We start from the raw sequence: 18,286 nt of genomic DNA, 5'->3' as shown, positions 1-18,286 counted from the left end.
TTTGTCAATCAAACTTTAAAGTTACCTGTAGCCCTTTTATGGAGAACTATAATTGATTGAGGCGGTGTCAATCACTCTCTGGTGCTCTGTGTTATCCTGAGGCTTTGTGCTGCTCAGGTGCTGCTGGTGTATCTGCAACGGGTGTTAAATATTTAAGAGTTGACACGCCATCTCACCGCTCAGCCAGTTCATGATGCAGGACGAATGAAACAAGTTTTTTTAGGCGGCTGAAAATAAAAACTTGAAAAGAAAAGAAATCTGCCCCTTCTAGAATAGAATAGAATAGAACATACTTTTTTTTATTCTCAAGGGGAAATTCAGGAGTTACAGCACTAATCAAGAAAACAAAAGTAAGAAAGTGTAGGATGATGATAGCTTGTCCATCATTGTCCAGTCAGCCAGTCTCCACCTCCACAGGGTCCAGGACTGAGCTTCTTCAGCAGTCTGTTCAGTCTCTGTCTCCTGGATCCTGTCTGGTGTTAGCTCCGTTGTCTGTGAGTAGCATGATGCTACTCTGCCTTCTGGTATTTCCTCTGTTGGTGGGTTAGCATGGCTTGCTCGGCCATCTTATTGGAGATTTTATGTTACCAGTAACGATGGATGGAAGGACAGGTCCATGTCGTCACTTCTTAGCTCTCACCTGAGAACCAGCACGCCGTCCTCACCTCCTTCTCCTCAGCTTGTGGGAAACATCAGGCCTTGCACCAGTTAGCATTGACATGTTTCAGGCTGCTAACAGCTGATCTCACATGTAAACAATGCAGCCATGGTTACATGTAGGATCTCCAGACACACAGGAGCAAAAATAGGAAAAATATCACTGAACACAAAAACAGTTTGGTATCCATGACCAACAAATGAACCATCCAAAATAATGATCCACTCCAAATACAAAGATGATGAAAAAGAGATGAACAACCGTACTTACTGTACAGACTCTAATGTGTCATCATGTGGCATCATTGAGTGTGTTGTCCAGTGGTTTTACGGAATCGTCTCTCAATGCTGTTCAGAGGTTTGTGAAGTAAAGAATGAATTTCAACTGTTTTAATGATGTCAAAGGTCCAAAAGTGATCCAGTGGGTGGCTGACATTAGGCATTTTTAGGACAAAATCAGCAGTAAGAAAAAGATTGTTGTTTTGCCCATAGGGGGCGCTGAAAGATTCCTAAAAGCTGCTTTAAAGGGGACATATCATGCTGATCCCTGATTTAATACTTACATATAAAATAATATAATAAATTTGAAAACAAGACCTTTCACCCCCTGAATTTTCAAAAAATGAGATATTGTATTTTTTCTGATATCCTAGAACGAGATTTGATGCCTCTGAAAATAGGTCATTGCCAGTTGGCCGCAAGATTTTGACCGTCGTGACGACACGAGGATCCTTTCTTTTTATTGGAGTAATCTGATAAAGCAGCTCCTCCTCTGTGATGTCAGTTAGTCACACAACCGCCACCGAGGGATACACCCACCAAGAGCCGAGTATAAACGTATAAACTATGAAAACAGTACCGGTTTGACTCACCACACTGAAGCGTCCTGAGATGATCTGTGTCCAGGTGGATTTTCTTCCTCCTGAGCTGCAGAACCGTCCGGGTCTGACTCGGGGTCCAATACCAAAGGACGTATCCTACACTCTGCCATTTTATTAGCGCTATCAATGCCTTACGGTGAAGTTTTGGCTAACAGCAAACTTGCTCGGTCTGCTCCATTCAATGTGGTGATTTTGTAAATACTGCCATGCTGCAAAAACCGCCCCCTGGCTCTACCCCCTCCGCCCCTCTGATAGAACTGACCAATCAGAGCACAAAGGGCTGTGACGTTGCGAGGTTACTGGAGGTCATTCTCCAAACGGAGCGTTTCAACCAGATCTTCAGAATGGCCTAAACTGAGGATATTGAGAACGTTATTGTGGGGCAATGAAGGAACTAAATGACTTGTACTGAGGGCAGAAATGCTTTACAGGCATCCTAGTCTGGCATAGTGAAAAGGAGAAACAAGCACGATATGTCCCCTTTAAGTAACAAAAGATGAAGAAAAAGCAGAACTGTAAAGATTTACACAAAGCCTCATTCAGATGGACTGAAAGGATTTTTTAAGTGACCTTCACAAAGAAACTCTCAGTGCATCAGGACCTATAAGAAACCACAGTGAAGAAACACTGTGTGAGTGTGTGTGTGTGTGTGTGTGTGTGTGTGTGTGTGTGTGGTGTGCGTGTGTGGTGTGTAAGTGTGATGTGTTAAATCCTCTGAGGAAAAGCTTCACACTCTCACATCCTCTCCTCCCAGAAAGCATTGTACCACACTAAAGCCCCTCACCTCATCTGAACTTACTGCTGCATTACACACAAACACACACATGCACACACACACACACAGTCACATGTTCACACATATGCTGGCAGGCAAAGAGCTTATGCTTCCTCTATCACACACACACACACACACACACACACACACACACACACACACACACACACACACACACACACACACACACACACACTGCTGCAGTGATGCAAACCAGTACAATCCCAGATGTGCGGCTCTCAGAGGCTGAACTGTGGATGGATATGAAAGCAGACTGAATTATTACAGGCTGCATTAAGCATGGACGGCATGACAGCTTCTCTTAAAAGTGAAGCCAAAACATCTGGAGCTCCCCCTGCTGGCAGACCTCTGTTTCTTTTTACTGCCTGTCCTTAAAGCAAATGTATTCAAAGGAGCCACCAGTGCAGGATGGCAGCGGTATTTTGGCATCACTTTTACCTAATAGGAGGTGGAGCTGTGTCATCCATCTTTAAATAAAGGACGAGGGATGAAGAGGCTGTAACCTTCATGACACATAAACATCAACTGTCAGATTCTGTCATTTTTTTATACAATCTTCTCTCTTTTTTCAAGCTTAATGATGTCATCACTGCAGAATCACCTCCCTCGACCAATCAGAGCTCATCTCCACACCTCAGGAGAGGAAGCTCATTCATTCATGCTATCTCTGCCTGTTTTTTTCTTTCTTTTTGGAGGCTTGGTTAAAAATTTGAGAGGAAACATGACAAGTCGCTGTCTCTTCTCTCCCCCCATCTTCTTCCCTCCTCCTCCTCCTCCTCCTCCTCCTCCCCTCTGTTAGTCTCCCTCTCTTTTTTTATCCTCCTCAATCCCTCGCTCTGCCTCCCTCCTCTATACCTCTGTTATTAAACTCAGAGTTGTTATCAGATTATAGAGCAGAGGTTGGGAAAGGTTGGCTGCTGTGTGTGTGTGTGTGTGTGTGTGTGTGAGCGTGTGTGTGCATACAAGTGTGTATGTGTAATCAAGTGCACGACTTTTCCTCCCCGGTGACTAATGCCTTGGCCATGTGAGATTGAGTTCGATTGAGAAGGGCTTTTAGCTTTGTGTGTGTCTGTATGTGTGTGTGTGTATATGTGTGTGTGTGTGTGTGTGTGTGTGTGTGTGTGTGTGTGTGTGAGAAATGCGGCAGAAGAGAGCGGGTTCACATGAGGAGAAAGGCACTGCAGAGGCTGACACACATGTATGTGTGTCTGCATGTGTGTGTGCTCGCTCTATAGCATCCACAGCGGTGGGAGGGGGCTTCACGCTGTCCTTAGATGACACACCCATGAGTGCTGCTGGTGTGTGTGTGTGTGTGTGTGTGTGTGTGTGTGTGTGTGTGTGTGTGTGTGTGTGTGTGTGTGTGTGTGTGTGTATGTGTGTTTGATTGGGCGATTGTCCTGAAATGCCATCCCTATCCCCGAAACCCCCCCTTCTAAAAAAAAAAATAAAAAAAAAGAAAGCCCTGCACCTCCTGCTGTGATGGTATTATACATCTGTGTGTGTGTGTGTGTGTGTGTGTGTGTGTGTGTGTGTGTGTGTGTGTGTGTGTGTGTGTGTGTGTGTGTGTGTGTGTGTGTGTGTGTGTGCGTGTGTGTACAGCTGCAGATATATGAGGTGTTGTTTGTAGAGAGCTGTGCAGGCTGCAGGTGAATTTGAAATATGAGCTCAGGAGAGAAATCCCACAGCAGTCATCGGGTTTATTCACTGATCTTTTTGTTTTTTTTCAAATGAAAACATAAACAGGATGTCCGTCAAATATGGTGATCGACTCCTGATTTCAGATTAAGCTGCCATTAAGCTCCGCCCAGAGGAAGACAACAGATATCTTCTGTAACTGTATGGTGTGTGTCGTTGTTGTTGTTGTTGTTGTTGTTGTTGTTTTTCCTCTTTCCGCAGGGTTAAGAACTACATGCAAATGACAAATGTAACTAACTCCTTAAATTTAGTTGCTGTTTTTTTGTGTTTTCCTTAATGTGTTCATTTTTTTCTGTTTAAATATTTGTCCACATTCAAAAGAAAAAGAAAACGAAAGAAAGAAAGAAAACAATCAACAAGAAATCAACAAAATAAACAAAACAAACAAAAAGAAAGAAAGGAACAAAACTGTAGTCCCTTGAATGCCCACTGTAGGGCTGACAGCAAAGTCATTAGAAACCACATACACACCTATTAAAAAAAAAAAAAAAGAAAAATCAACAAAACAAACAAACCAACAAAAAACAACAACAAAAAAATGGAAAGAAAGAAAGACAGACAGAAAACTGTAGTTTCTTGAATGCCCACTGTAGGGTTGGCAGCAAAGTCATTAGAAAACACCACATACACACCTATTTAAAACAAACAAACAAACACAAAATCATCAAAAAAAAAAAAAAAAAAAAAAAAAAAGAGAAAAAAACAACAGGAGAAAAACAGACAAACCCCACCCCCCCCCCCCAAAAAAAAATAAATAAAATAAATAAATAAATAAATAAAATAAAACAAAACAAAAACAAAAACAAAAACAAGAAAAAATCAATCGAACCAAACAAAAAAAGCTGGCATATATTCTTCAAAATTAAACATGTCTACAGCCTGGTAAAAAAAAACAACAAGTTTGTCCGAATAAGTTATTTAGTGGAACACACCTTACAGGAGCATAAACTGTATTTGAAATAAACAGCGTGGCTCAGCCCAGATTTGAGAAACATTTTTACAAGGAGTATTCATTTCTTTAAGTTCAACCACAGCCCATGTGGAATGACTGACTTGCTACAGTATAGGTCAAATAATCAATCTCCCCAGTCATTCCAGATGGGCTGTGGTCAAACTTTTAAAAAATTAACACACCTCAAAGAAATGTTTCTTTCATCTAATTGTTGTGATGATTTGAAGATTTTAATTGGCTGTCTTGTATTCAAGTCCTCTTTGTTTCTGAAAAGTTTCATTTTCACTAGTTATAAGGGGTTTAAAATGAGGCTTTATGTTACAGGGACCGGGCTGGCACCAAGTAAACAGATGATTTGATTCTGTTAAGGAGAAAATAGTCACAGACACCGCTTTAGCATCTCTTCATATCAGCCGTGCTCGACAGAATTTATTCTGTTTGATCAAATAAAACACATGCTTGTCAGTGAAAAATATCATGTTCACAGTGAAATAAGCAAATCAAATTTGTTATAAAATCAGATTCACATATAAATTCCACTTAAATCATGAAATCATATTCTCGAGTTCTTTTTCTTCTCAAAGTTGATGCATCTTAGCATTTCTTTTCTTAACACATGAGCTTCTGGCTTTAATATTCTTTCTTTTAACATTTTTGTAGTATTTTTAACTCTTTTGTAAACCATGAACTGTTTTTAACGTTTTAAGTGCTGTTCACATTTTATACAAACATACTTTTAACAATCACTTATTTTTCCAACCTCAGAAAAATACAAATCATGGTATTTACACGTTATACAATAATCACAATGCTAACTAAAACGTACTGGAGCCCAAACCTGAACTATAGAGGAGTGACTTTGGAGAAAGTAAACTGTAGCGCCATTTTCCAATAATTGCGGTACTTCTGATATCTGAAAGATCCGTTTTATACTTACATACATCTCACAGATTCATCCCAAATTCTCTCTCTCATTGCTCACACATTCATCTACAAGAAACCAGATTTAACTGCTTATTTTTATACTTCACATACCTGTTAAGGAGAAAATAGTCACAGACACCGCTTTAGCGTCTCTTCATATCAGCCGTGCTGGACAGAATGAAGCATGATGACGTAAAAGCCGTAAAGCGACTGCTGCAAAGACAGTCCCACAGGTACTGCACAGGGTAACACTGCCTCCTACTGGCGAATGATAGAAATCTACTGTCTGATCAGATAATACATATGTGAAAGATGAACCTTCAAAACAATTTGTGTATAATTAACACATCAAAACTCTTTTAGCATCGCATGGAAAATGTTACAGAAATATCACAATTGTGACAACACAATAGTGGCGTCACATTTACGTGACATTTGACAATGATTGGCAGCTGCCATTCTTGTGTATTTTTTTATCTGGCTCCACTCAGATTCTCTCCGAGACTGGCAGCAACAACTGCTACCAATGGTGGCCTGTGATGGGGTATTTTGTCTTCAAAACCGTACAATGGTAATTGGCAGAGCCACGCTCTCCACTCTATATATATTCTATATATCTATCTATTCTGGTGACCTCACTTCAAGCCGAGCAAGATTATGTTCATTTTTTTACACTCTATGCACAGGAAGTGGAATTTTTTTGCTTTCTACTTGATTGAAAGATATTAAATTTTCGAGTTTTGCATTACTTCATTGTTAACGCCAGAATCACACCAGATCCGTTTTGACTGCGTCCTCTCATGACTGTCAGCTCGCACCCGCTGCATGTACTTGTGCAAGACCTCAAGACTGCAGGACTTACAACTGAGATTACGTCCTCCTCGTGTTAGGGTGAGTCAGTATTTACGTTATGGTACCAGACAACAACAAGCTTGAAAACTTCTGGAGCAAAAGAATGACATTACTGAGATTACGTCCATTTCTTTAGCTTTAACAACGTGAAATATTAATCATTTTTAAAGATTTGTGGCAACTCTTACACAGAGCTTGAAGATGTGTCAAAGACAGACATATGGTTAACCAAACCTGTGCAAATCTGTCTGTTGACAGACTGCTGGCAGGTGTTGGTATTGCAGGTTCTAAAACATTACGACAGACATGGATTCTTAAAAATTTAATGAAGAGAAATTAGAGAAGAAGAAGAATCTATCGTCTGAGGCGGATATAATTGGTTTGAAGTAGGTTATTAGTTTGTCCAGGTAAGACAGCTCTGTCCGAGTGTGTGTGTATGTGTGTGTATGTGTGTGAAAGAATCATGCTATGGGTTCAAATGAGGAGACATGAGCTGCTCACGATCTGTCCTCAGATAGTCTGTGTATGTGTGTGTATGTGAGTGTGTGTTTAGAATGATCAAAAGGAGTTGCTTTGATGTTCAAAGTAAAGCACCACACACACACTTGCACACACACACACACCCTTGATGATGGAGGACACAGCAGCATGTGTGTTCTCTGTATTGGAGATATTTGTTTGTGTGTGTGAAATAATTGGCTCCCCGAAGGAATAAAAGAGGGAAAACAAATCTGCAGCGACAGTGTGAATACGAACTCCGTAACTATATTTATATAAGTGTGTGTATATGTGAAGCTCTGAAGGCCGAACGTGTCTTAAAGAGAGGGATGGAGAGGGTGCAAGTGTTTCACTCTCTGGTATTTGCATACGTGTGTGTTGGGTGTGTGTGTGTGTGTGTGTTTCAGATTGTAATCCACTCGTTAATTACCTCCATAAGCAGAAAGATGAAAGTCTGAACCCTTTCTACCTGCTGACCTTCTCCCTGACGCTGACTGCTGAGTTTTGAACATGGACGGTTTCAGGGTTTCAGAGGAGGGATACCTGCACAGGTGAGTCACAGATTTAATAAGGGACAGAGGACAAAGATACAAGATCTGTTTCAAGAAATTCATTAATTCCATTCCACTGATTCATCCATTCATTTCCCTGTCATCCAAGAGTTCATGACAGGCTCATTTAGCATTCTGCATTCAGCAGTTCAGCACAAGCTTTTCAAGACTTTGTTTAACCTTTATCAGACATTACTTCAGTCATTCATAAGAGTAACTAATTCATTCCCTTGGTTCGTCCAAAAGATCATGACAGGCTCTTTCTGCATTCTCCGTTCTGCATTCAGCAGTTGGGCACAAGCTTTTCAAGACTTCAGCATTTTGCTTCAGCAGTTCAGTGAAAGCTGCTTTAGCATTCTGCATTCACAGCGCAATTTCTTCAGAAATTGCTTTTTTAGTTTGTTTAAGGTGTAAAGATTTTACGCTTTTGTTCTGCAGCATCTTTGTAACTTCTTCTCATCAGCATCATTATAATTACTATTTCTATTTTTATTAGCATGAGTTCGTAGTTGTCTATCTATTGGTTTGCCGTATGACAGCTAAAAATAGAAAATACAACAACAGAAGATAACGCTACATAAGATCCTTAAAGCTACAGGTTCATATAAGTTTCAAGAAACGATAAGAAAGAGGAGATTGTACAAGATTAAGCTCCTTTAATTACAAGCAGCCTACAAAGTTTACATTTCTAACTGTGTCTTGAGTCGGACCTCTCAGCTTGAATGAATGAACTGCAATGCTACACACGCCAAAATAACCATACGAAGAGAATGTTGATACCGTTTGATATGCATATTCTATGTCATTTTAAATGCAAAGATCAGGGGTCTGCAACCTTCACCTTCATAAGAGCTATTTTGTCTCAGCTTACTTGAATTTAAGTCATTTGGGGGCCACAAAATCAACTTTATCTTCACAATTAAGACAAAAAAGTGTATGAATTCTAAAGATAGTTAAAATGTAGTGAAAAATTATCAACGCAAGAAGTTTTTTGTGTTTATAAAATTGCAAATGTGATGTCTTTATTTATTATTTCCAATATATTTGCAAAAAAACAAAAAACAAAATTGTGGCATAAAAATATTTCTTAAAATTGTATGATGTATAAAATTTACACAAGTTGCAATTTTTGTTAAAATAAATTGAAATTTCACAAATTTGCTTTTTTTTCAGTAAATATATATAATAATAAATGAATAAATATATAATTAAAAGTTGCAGAAAATTCCAAAAATTAGATATTATAGAAATTTTCCAAGATTCATAAATTTGCAAAAAATGAAAAAAAAAAAAAAAAAAAAAAAATATATATATATATATATATATATATATATATATATATATATATATATATATATATATATATATATATATATATATATATATATATATATATATATATATATATAAATAATTTGCAACTCTGCGGGGATTAAAAAAAATTGATACTTGCCACAATTTAAAAAATTTGCAAAATCTTCAAAAAATTTTGTTTACATGTAAATAAATGAAAAAAAAATTGCAAAAGTCCCCCCTAATACCCTTTTTAAGAAAAACAAAAATTCTTGATTTCAATTTTTTTTTTTTGTCAAATAAAAGAATCAATGAGCCACTGCAAAGGAGTCAAAGAGCCGCGTGAGGCTCCAGAGCCTCAGGTTGTAGACCCTTGGCATAGATTATGTAATCCCAATGTGATTTAAAACCTGTTGTACTTTGTGTTGTTTATAATGAACTTGCTGTATGACTTTGTATTGTATAGCTCAGAAGCTACATCTATGATGAGAGCTATGTCATTTGATTTATTGTGTATTATTTATCTTCTCTCTGCTTAGTTCCCATGGGTTGGCCAGAGAATAAAGTAGAATAAATTGCTATTATTAGGGGGAGCTATAGTCTTTGTTACATCACCTCCTGCCTCTTGAGACTCCAAGTTTGGAAATGTCAGGATCTCTTAGACAGAACGTGTAGAAAAGGTTTGATTTGACTCAGAAGATGTTCCTGGATGTGATGTGACGTGATGTGATGTGATGTGACGTGATGTGTTCAGGTTTATCTCAGGACAGCTTGAAGGAATCATCTCTCCATTAATTAAAATTTGTACATATTTATTTTTGTTAAAAGCAAACAGTGTGTGAGCAGCGCTGAGGCATCAGTCCGTCCTTCATCCCTCTGCTGTGTTTGTTCCTGTAGAGTCCATTAGACCTCAGCTCATAAAATTACCGCCTAAATGAGAGGGAGACTCTGGATGCCTAGCAACAGCCATCACTGGCTTATACCCCTGAATCTAACACACACACACATACACACACGTACACACAGAGAGAGGAACATACACATCCACAGAGGCAGAAATGCCACATGAGCTCAGTCTGCAGGTTTCAGTCTTCAGAGTCAGCTGCTGATTTGGGTCAATTAGGCCGCTGTAAATATCATCAATTAAACCTGTGTTCATTTGTCCCATTAAGCTCCATACTAATTGATCATCAAGGGTGCCGAGTGGAGGAGGAGGGAGTGTCTAATTAGGTGGATGTCATCCGTCAAACACACATTAACACAAACATGGAGCGTTTTTTAAAAACAGAAGAAGAAGAAATCCTCCTCGGGGCATGGCGAGGTTAATTGAAACAGCTCGTTAAAGACTTCAACACACAGAGGACACTGACGGCTAAATGATGTACTGGTGATTTCCCAGAATGCACAGCTGCACGTGATGATGTTATGATGGTGAATCTCGACCTAAGGACAAAGTGTTTTTTTCCTTGAAGATTTAGAGCTTTAGTCTCTCCGCCTTATTCCCATTCGTCCCGCCGGGCTGCGGCGGCTCAAAGACGCTGGAAAGGCACATTGAGGAGCTGGAGATAATTACGCCTGGACACCCATGAGTGTGTTTGTGTGTCAGTGGGACGCTAAATCACTCGCTTAGGTTTTAAAATGTGTCTTTCCGTTGTGTTCAGGGGGTCGTTGGTCCTGATGGATTGATCACTCCAACCTGTTCTTCAACTCCTCGGTTTGTCCTGAAGGTGGAACAAACCGTTCAGTCTGTCTGCGTCCTCAGAGACAACAGGACGGAGACACGTCGTGGTGTCATGGAGCGTGATGAGGACACACAGGTCAAGCTTTCTGAAAGTCACACCAATCACACCAACCTCAGCTGAGTTTACAGGATTTTTTACCTCCTTATGCCAAGATGCTTGTTTGGGTTTTGTTGCTCTTGTAGCAACAAGATGCAGACAAAATGTTTTATAGCCCGTTGAACACACTCTGCCCTCTACAGTGTCCTTCAGGAAATGCATACAATCAAATCTGCTCTCAATGATGGAGGCAGCAGTTAAATCAACAGGTCCCTTCTTGATCTGAACAGGTTGTCTACATCAACAACAAGAGAGCTTAGGGGCTGCGAGACGGATCTATTGGCAGTAACTGTAATGGGACATTAATACAGAGAAGGACAGGGTGTCAGTTCCAGTCAAAGCCCAAAGCAGCGTGACGAAGAGCTAGCTGATACTTCTGCATCAGATCAAAGTCGTAGGTCTGTGTGGTACCAACGCAGACGCTAACACATGTAGCTGACGTTCACCTCATCCCAAATGGGACTACCTTTCAAAATGATGCAGATTAAAAGCCCTGTGATTGGTCAGCTGAGAAAGATCCTGTTTCCACTAAGTGGTTCAGTTTGGTTCGACGTAGTATAGCACGCATTTTGTGGCTTCCCACCGACTAATCCCAGGACAGATACAATTTTTGGGGCCCTTCCATTGGGAGGCCAGTTATACTGATCTGATCCCAGAAGGTGGAGCTTCAACACTGCAGTCAGCTGATTGGTTGAAAGAATAGTCACTTACCGTACAACAGCAGCGGCTATGTTTCTCCTCGAGTTGACTAAGTACTGGATGTCTTCCATTGTTGCTCTTTGTTTACCTTGTCGCAACTTTTTTTCCCCCTCCTTTTTATGCTTTTACACAAATGATTCAGTTATCTGCTTCTGGCCTTCTTCCTACGCTAAGAGGGGGCACAGCTGGCTGAGGAAACGCAAACAGGACCAGGCCTTACCGATCCAGCTCGTACCAAACTGTTCTGATCCAAAAAGGACTGCTTGGTCGAAATGGGGCTTTAGTTATAAAGCTAAATATGCGGCCACATCCAGGGGGTCCATCCCAGCTAGCGCTGACGCAACAGCTTTGCCATTTCTTGTGGTGGTTGCAACATTATTTTTCCCGACTCTATCCACTTAATGGAGTGTGCTTGTTTCTGTATGTGTACACGTGTTTCTGTCTATAAATGTAGGTCCCTATGACAACACCACGCCGGCTGATGAATAAAACACAAAGATCTGTGTTTTTCTCTGCTTAAAACAATTTCTGTGATTAATTTTGTTGTGATGGTGGACACTGGAGCCTAACTGTCAGAAAATGGACAGAAGAGCAGAACAAAACTTAACAGGAGAGTGATACAGCCCGAGCTAAAGGCTAATTAGCCTAGTCTATAGTCTATCAATAAAATGAAGAGTGAGGTTACGTTAGCTCTGATTGGTAGATGACTGGCAGGACATAACCAGGATTAACTAACGTTACACATTACAGACATGTCTTAGAGCACCAGGCTGCCAGCTAAATATAAACGGCTACTAAACTACTCACAAACTGACAGTGTTTACTTGTTGTCATGTTAGCCTACAGATACGTCAGAGCACCGGGCTGTCGATGTCGCTAACATATAGCCGGCCTGATGTCACGTTTCAAACCGTAGTGCTACGTAACTGTATTAATAAGTCCCTTACCTCTGTGCGTTGTATCCAGTAAAAAGTTGTCTTGAACAAAGAAAATTAGTTTTAATTCCATCTCCATTCAATTCCAAAACAAACACACGCCCCACTAAAAGTCATTTACAACAGTGTGCTGAGACTCCGGGCCAGAAGGTGGCGAGGGAGAGCAATCAAAACAGATCCTCCTCATAGGATCTGTAAAGTTGATGCAGAAATATAAACCAGGTCTACGCTAGATCCACCTTTAACTACAGGAAGGAACGGTTTCAAGTGAAGAGTTTCTGTCACCTGAACCCTGATTGTTCCTTAATTCCAAAGGAGAGGAGCCTGATAAATGAAGGTTCCACCTCCCATACTCCTCTTTGAGACCTTGAGCATGTTAGTGTATTGTTTTGTAATCATTCCAACCTGAGGGTCGTTAGGAGAGTGTGGATAGTGACAGTTTTAATGTTTAAAACATACATAAAGGCAGAATAATCACTTCCCCAACTGTGAGCTCCTGCGGTGTGTTGACTGTTTGAGAAAGTGAGCAGAAACAACAGACACCGAGCCCGTTAGAGAAACTGACATTTCATTGAAATGTCAGTGAAGCGCAGCTGGTTCACTGTCATCTCCCTGTGCAGCCGCACACGCTCCATTCAACGATGATAAAAGTCATTATTCAAAGAAAACATGAGCAGATATTCACTCCATCCTTCTTTGTCTGCTCGTATGCATGCTGCCCTTTCCTCTGACACACACACACACTCACACACACACACACACACACACACACACACACACACACACACACACACACACACACACACACACACACACACACACACACACACACACACACACACACAAAACCCTTAGTGCAGATGCAGTGATACACTTCGAGGTGTGTCCTCGCGTTCTGCTGCGGCTTCCTGGAACATCAATTACACCGTCACTTTGGCTTCATATCAGTGGATTAGCATGTCAGCGCGACACACACACACACACACACACACACACACACACACACACACACACATATATGTAGGGTTACACACTCTGCTGTTGGAGCTTTGACAGTTGGGTAACACAATAAATCTTGTCACGTAGTTTGCTGACACCACACACAGTAAAGTGTCAAACACACACACACATGCAAGCATAATATACTGAACATACATACCGTGCTTCTTAAAGGGACACTCCTCCATTTTTCCTTTTGGGGTAAATGTTCCAGAAATGTCTGTTTGTCATCTTTAATGTTGTCCACATTTTTCGTGTGTGTGTGTGTGTGTGGTTTTGTAAATATGAGTGCTTCATTGTATGAACGGCTCTTTTATTAAGCGTCATCATCATCTCTGGCCGTGCAGATTCCTCTCCATTCTTAGGAGCCCGGCTCTTTTGTTCCCTCCTTCTCTCCTCGTTTGTTTCCTTCAGGGTTAATAATTATTTCCATTTGAAAAGCCGTGATGTGTTTGAGACTTAATGTGAGTGTAATTTTCTAATCAGGCACTCTTAATGTGCCTCTCACAGGGATTAGAGTGACGAGTGAGCTGGTGTTCACCTCGGCTGCTCTTTGGAGCTCATGTTTCTGCAGAAATGAGACGTTCACTCATTCGTTTCTGAAAATCTCTGTCCTCCAACTGTACAACATTTAACCACAGGCGGTTTGATGTATGGACGAAGAATCTGTGATGTCACCCATTTGATTCTGAAGCAGACTTTTGAAGACTATAGTTGGATGATGTAGGGCCTTTGGCCTCAAGTCAGCCAAGCCCTTACATAGGCAAAACTTGTAAGTCTAATAAACTCTTTTACAACCTATTTCGTCATAAAGCTACGTGCTTATTTTATGGCGACAGAAGCAGGGTTAAGCTCAATTCATTCAGACAAGCTAGCATTCCTTAAACACCACATTTAAACTATAAGCAGCATCAAAGTGTCGGGGTCTTCCGTGGTCTGTCGTCACAAACAATACTCGACTGAGTTCTGACGAAAATACAGTATTTTGGAGTAAAGATTGACTGTGCTAACTGGTTACCTTTAGCTAAACATGTAGGTGAATGTCAGTTGACAGTTACGAGTTAACGGGGTCACACTACTCTGAAACATCACACTGTAAAAAACTGAAATCTTATCAAGTGCTTTCTCTCGTTTTAGTTAACAAATGTCTTTTTAGACTTGATGTGAGCCCCTTTCACCAGACCAGTCCAGAAAAATGTTTATTTCAAGTTTTTAAAGACCAAAATGAAGTCTAAACTGCCTGGGACAAGTAAAAAAATCTGCCAGTGGGGTAAGAGAAATGTGCTTATATTAAGATATTATTCTAGTCTTCACAAGCACATTTCTCTAACCCCACTGGCATTTTTTTTTATTTTTGCTAATTACAGGTAGTTTAGACCTTATTTTTGTTTTCAATTAACTTGAAATGAGACATTTTACTTGAATGGTCAGGCGAAAAGGGCTCATTTCAAGTCTAAAAAGCCTTTTTTTTAAAACTAAAAACAAGAGAAAACACTTGATAAGGTTTTAGGTTTTTGCAGTGCAGTGATGTCTGTAGCACTCAGAGCCCAATCTTTTTATCATTATTATTATTATTTATTTTTATTATTTTTAACCAGGCTGTAAACATGTTTTATTTTTTGCTTCTAAAGATCCACTGTTGTGTATGAGGTTTCTGGTGTTTCTGCAGCCAACCCCCAAGTGGACACTTGAAGAACTGAAGTTTTCCACACTTAAGCTTACACTGCAAAAAATGAAATCTTATCAAGTGTTTTCGTCTTATTTAAAGTACAAATTGACTTGTTTTACTTGATGTGAGTCACATTCAACTGACCAGTCCAGAAAATTGTCTTGTTTTCAGTTATTTGAAGACAAAAATGAGGTCTGAATTGCTTGTAACAAGTTAAAAGAAATCTGCCAATAGAACAAGAAAAACTTGCTAAAAGTTAGAATAATGTCTTAATACAACAACTTTTCTCTTGTTCCATTGGCAAGATTATTTTACATTAAGAGCAATTCAGACCTCATATTTGTCCTTAAACAACTTGAAATTAGACATTTTTTCTGGGCTGATCAGGTGAATGTGGCTTAAATTGAGACTAAAAAGACATTTTCCACTGAAAATAAAACAAAAACACTTGATAAGATTTCAGTTTTTTCCAGTGTAGGCTTCATATTCCAAGTTAGGATGTTTGGTACCACTTTTTTTTCCAGACCGATACCAGTACAAGTACTACTAGTATTTTTAATACATGAAATTTAGAGTCACAGTGACATCATTTTGATCAAAGACAGCACAGTCACTCTGCCATTAAGTCCAAAATAAAACACAAACAACCCTCTCTGTCTACATTTTTTTTTGTAAAAATAAACAAAAATCAGAGTTTGAGTATTTTTCTTAAATAAACAGAGTGCAAAACAAAACAGTCTTACTGTTAGCTCTCCCTGGTTTATTCATGTCGTCTGATCATAACCTGACACATATTTGCTGTGGTGTTAAACCGCAGGAAGTAGCGCCAACTACTGGTGAGGATGACTTGCTTGAGGTAAGAACTTTTTGCCTTCAGTCTTCACGAGTGCCGATACCTTGAAAAAAGGCTGGTATCAGCCCGGTACCTGATGCCTGTACTTGCCCATCCCGAACGTTTAGCCCAGGTGTTGCTGCTCGCAGTTCACACCAAATTAAAGACCTCACATATACCAGTGAGATGATGCCAACCACAGTCTGTACTAATCACAACAGCACGGCTCTGCAGTAGAAGAGTCCAGGTCCAGGTGTTGAAATGACCTGCCTGCAGTCCCGACTCGTCATCGTTAAAAATGTTTTGAGCATCATGAAATGAAAAATACAATAAAAATTCTTCAGACATCCAGGGTCAGACCTTGGGAACATCAATCTGAGCCTCCCAGCTGGATTTTGTTCTCATAGTAAACACACACTCTCACTCACACACATAAAACAGTGTGTTGGCTGGCTGTCAACACTCTCCAGGGATGTAGCTGCTTTGCACAATTTAACAAGGCTACAGCAGAATAACCCAATCCGTATAACTATGTTATTATCTATCTGATCTATCCATCTATCCATCTAGTGAAGAGGTCACCAGGTCCATTGGATCAGAACCGATTGGCTGCGTGGTCATAGCTCCAGCTGCTGTGTCTATCAGCAGCTTTGGGACCGCACACTGGGAGGTAGCAGGTTGAGCATGTAGAACTAATCTCAAAATCCTCCTCAGCATGTAAAATGCATGAGAGCACGGCTCGCTGGGTGTTTGGGATGATACCTGGAGGTAATCTGCAGCTGTGAAAAAGCGGCCTGTCAGACTGTCTGATGCTCTGCTGTGACTGTAGATAAGAGGTGGTCGTGTCCTCTCGGTTTCAAAAGAGAAATCAGTAAAAAAAAGGAGAAAAAGTCATAAACTTGATTTCTTTATCACATCCAGCAGGGGGCAATACCACTGACTCCAAAAATGGTCTGATTGGGACAAAATGGTCCCACTTCAGTGATGATTCATTTATGCCATGTGTGGATCTGTGGTGGTGCAGAAACACTAAGAGACATGGAATCTTTCTGAATGACTTTTCCGAAAACAATAGTATACATGGAAAGGAATATTCCAATCTCTGGTCTACATGTGCCGCTATAATCAAACAGAATAGTCAATGGGGCATGCACAGAAAAACGTTAACATCACAAAGTTTATTAAAGCTGGAGCATGACAGTTTGTTTATCACGATGTTGCAATACACCGTATTGCGAGTTTGTCGTCCGTCCAGTCCTGAAATTATGTTCATTTCTTTCAAAGTTTGGATCAAAAACAAACTTTCCTCCAGTGCTGACGGCTCCATTTTTAAAGTTGGGGAACGTCTCTAGGTGCGTCTTACGTCATATCTGAGCATGCGCTGAAAAAACGCACCCTGACAACTTTCCATTTGAGTAGATACATGATTCCTCAATCGGTTTGGGAAAAGGAATATTCCACCCCTGTGAAACTGATTAAATGTCCATTCGGATTGGCACTTTTCTTTCAGAATGAGGTGTATACAAAGGTTAAATTCTTTCCGTTTGAGCAAATAAACTGAATGCAAGTGAAATATTTGGGTCCATGTAAACGTGGCTACTAAGGGACTGGAAACACTGTAGTAAGCATGCCAGGTCTGTAGATGGCGCTGTACCTGTCTTGTCCAGAAGCTGGGTTTGGTAGATCTCCACTGAAGTAAAGTTGAGACGATCATCTGATATGTTGGTGAATACTTAGTGAAGAAGTGGAGCAACAGATGCTCATTTTGTTAAAGACAGTCAGCAGATTCAACAGATTGAGCAGCACAAGCACAACATGGTAGTCGTAACATTCGTAACAACGGTACTGTTGTTCTGTTAAATGCGTGAAGCTGAGCGTGGCATCAGTGTTTCCACTGAAGACGACGGCGTACTGTTTACATGGCAACGGTGTCGGCAGCATTTTGGGGCGCGGTCACATTGACCATCCGAACCGTGCCGTGCTTAAGCACGATTGCCTCCCCACAGAGCTGTTCCCCAGCCAGAGAGTACGGCCAGCGGTCACACTACCTCAATATGAACCAGACTTTAGCGGGTATCACACATATGCATGGCCCGCCTCCATGATCGTGAAGCGTCTGTTTACACGAAGTGCGATCTCATCAGAGTCAGCACAATGAAACACAGACAGCACTGCTACAACTTTAGAGACTTTTGGACTTATAGTAAGTCGTTTT

The sequence above is a fragment of the Halichoeres trimaculatus genome, unplaced genomic scaffold, assembly GCF_033239565.1.
Source record: "Halichoeres trimaculatus isolate MK-OKI-2021-1 unplaced genomic scaffold, fHalTri1.1 fHalTri1_scaffold_18, whole genome shotgun sequence".
Classification (NCBI taxonomy): Eukaryota; Metazoa; Chordata; class Actinopteri; order Labriformes; family Labridae; genus Halichoeres; species Halichoeres trimaculatus.
This window is presented reverse-complemented; position numbering follows the sequence as displayed.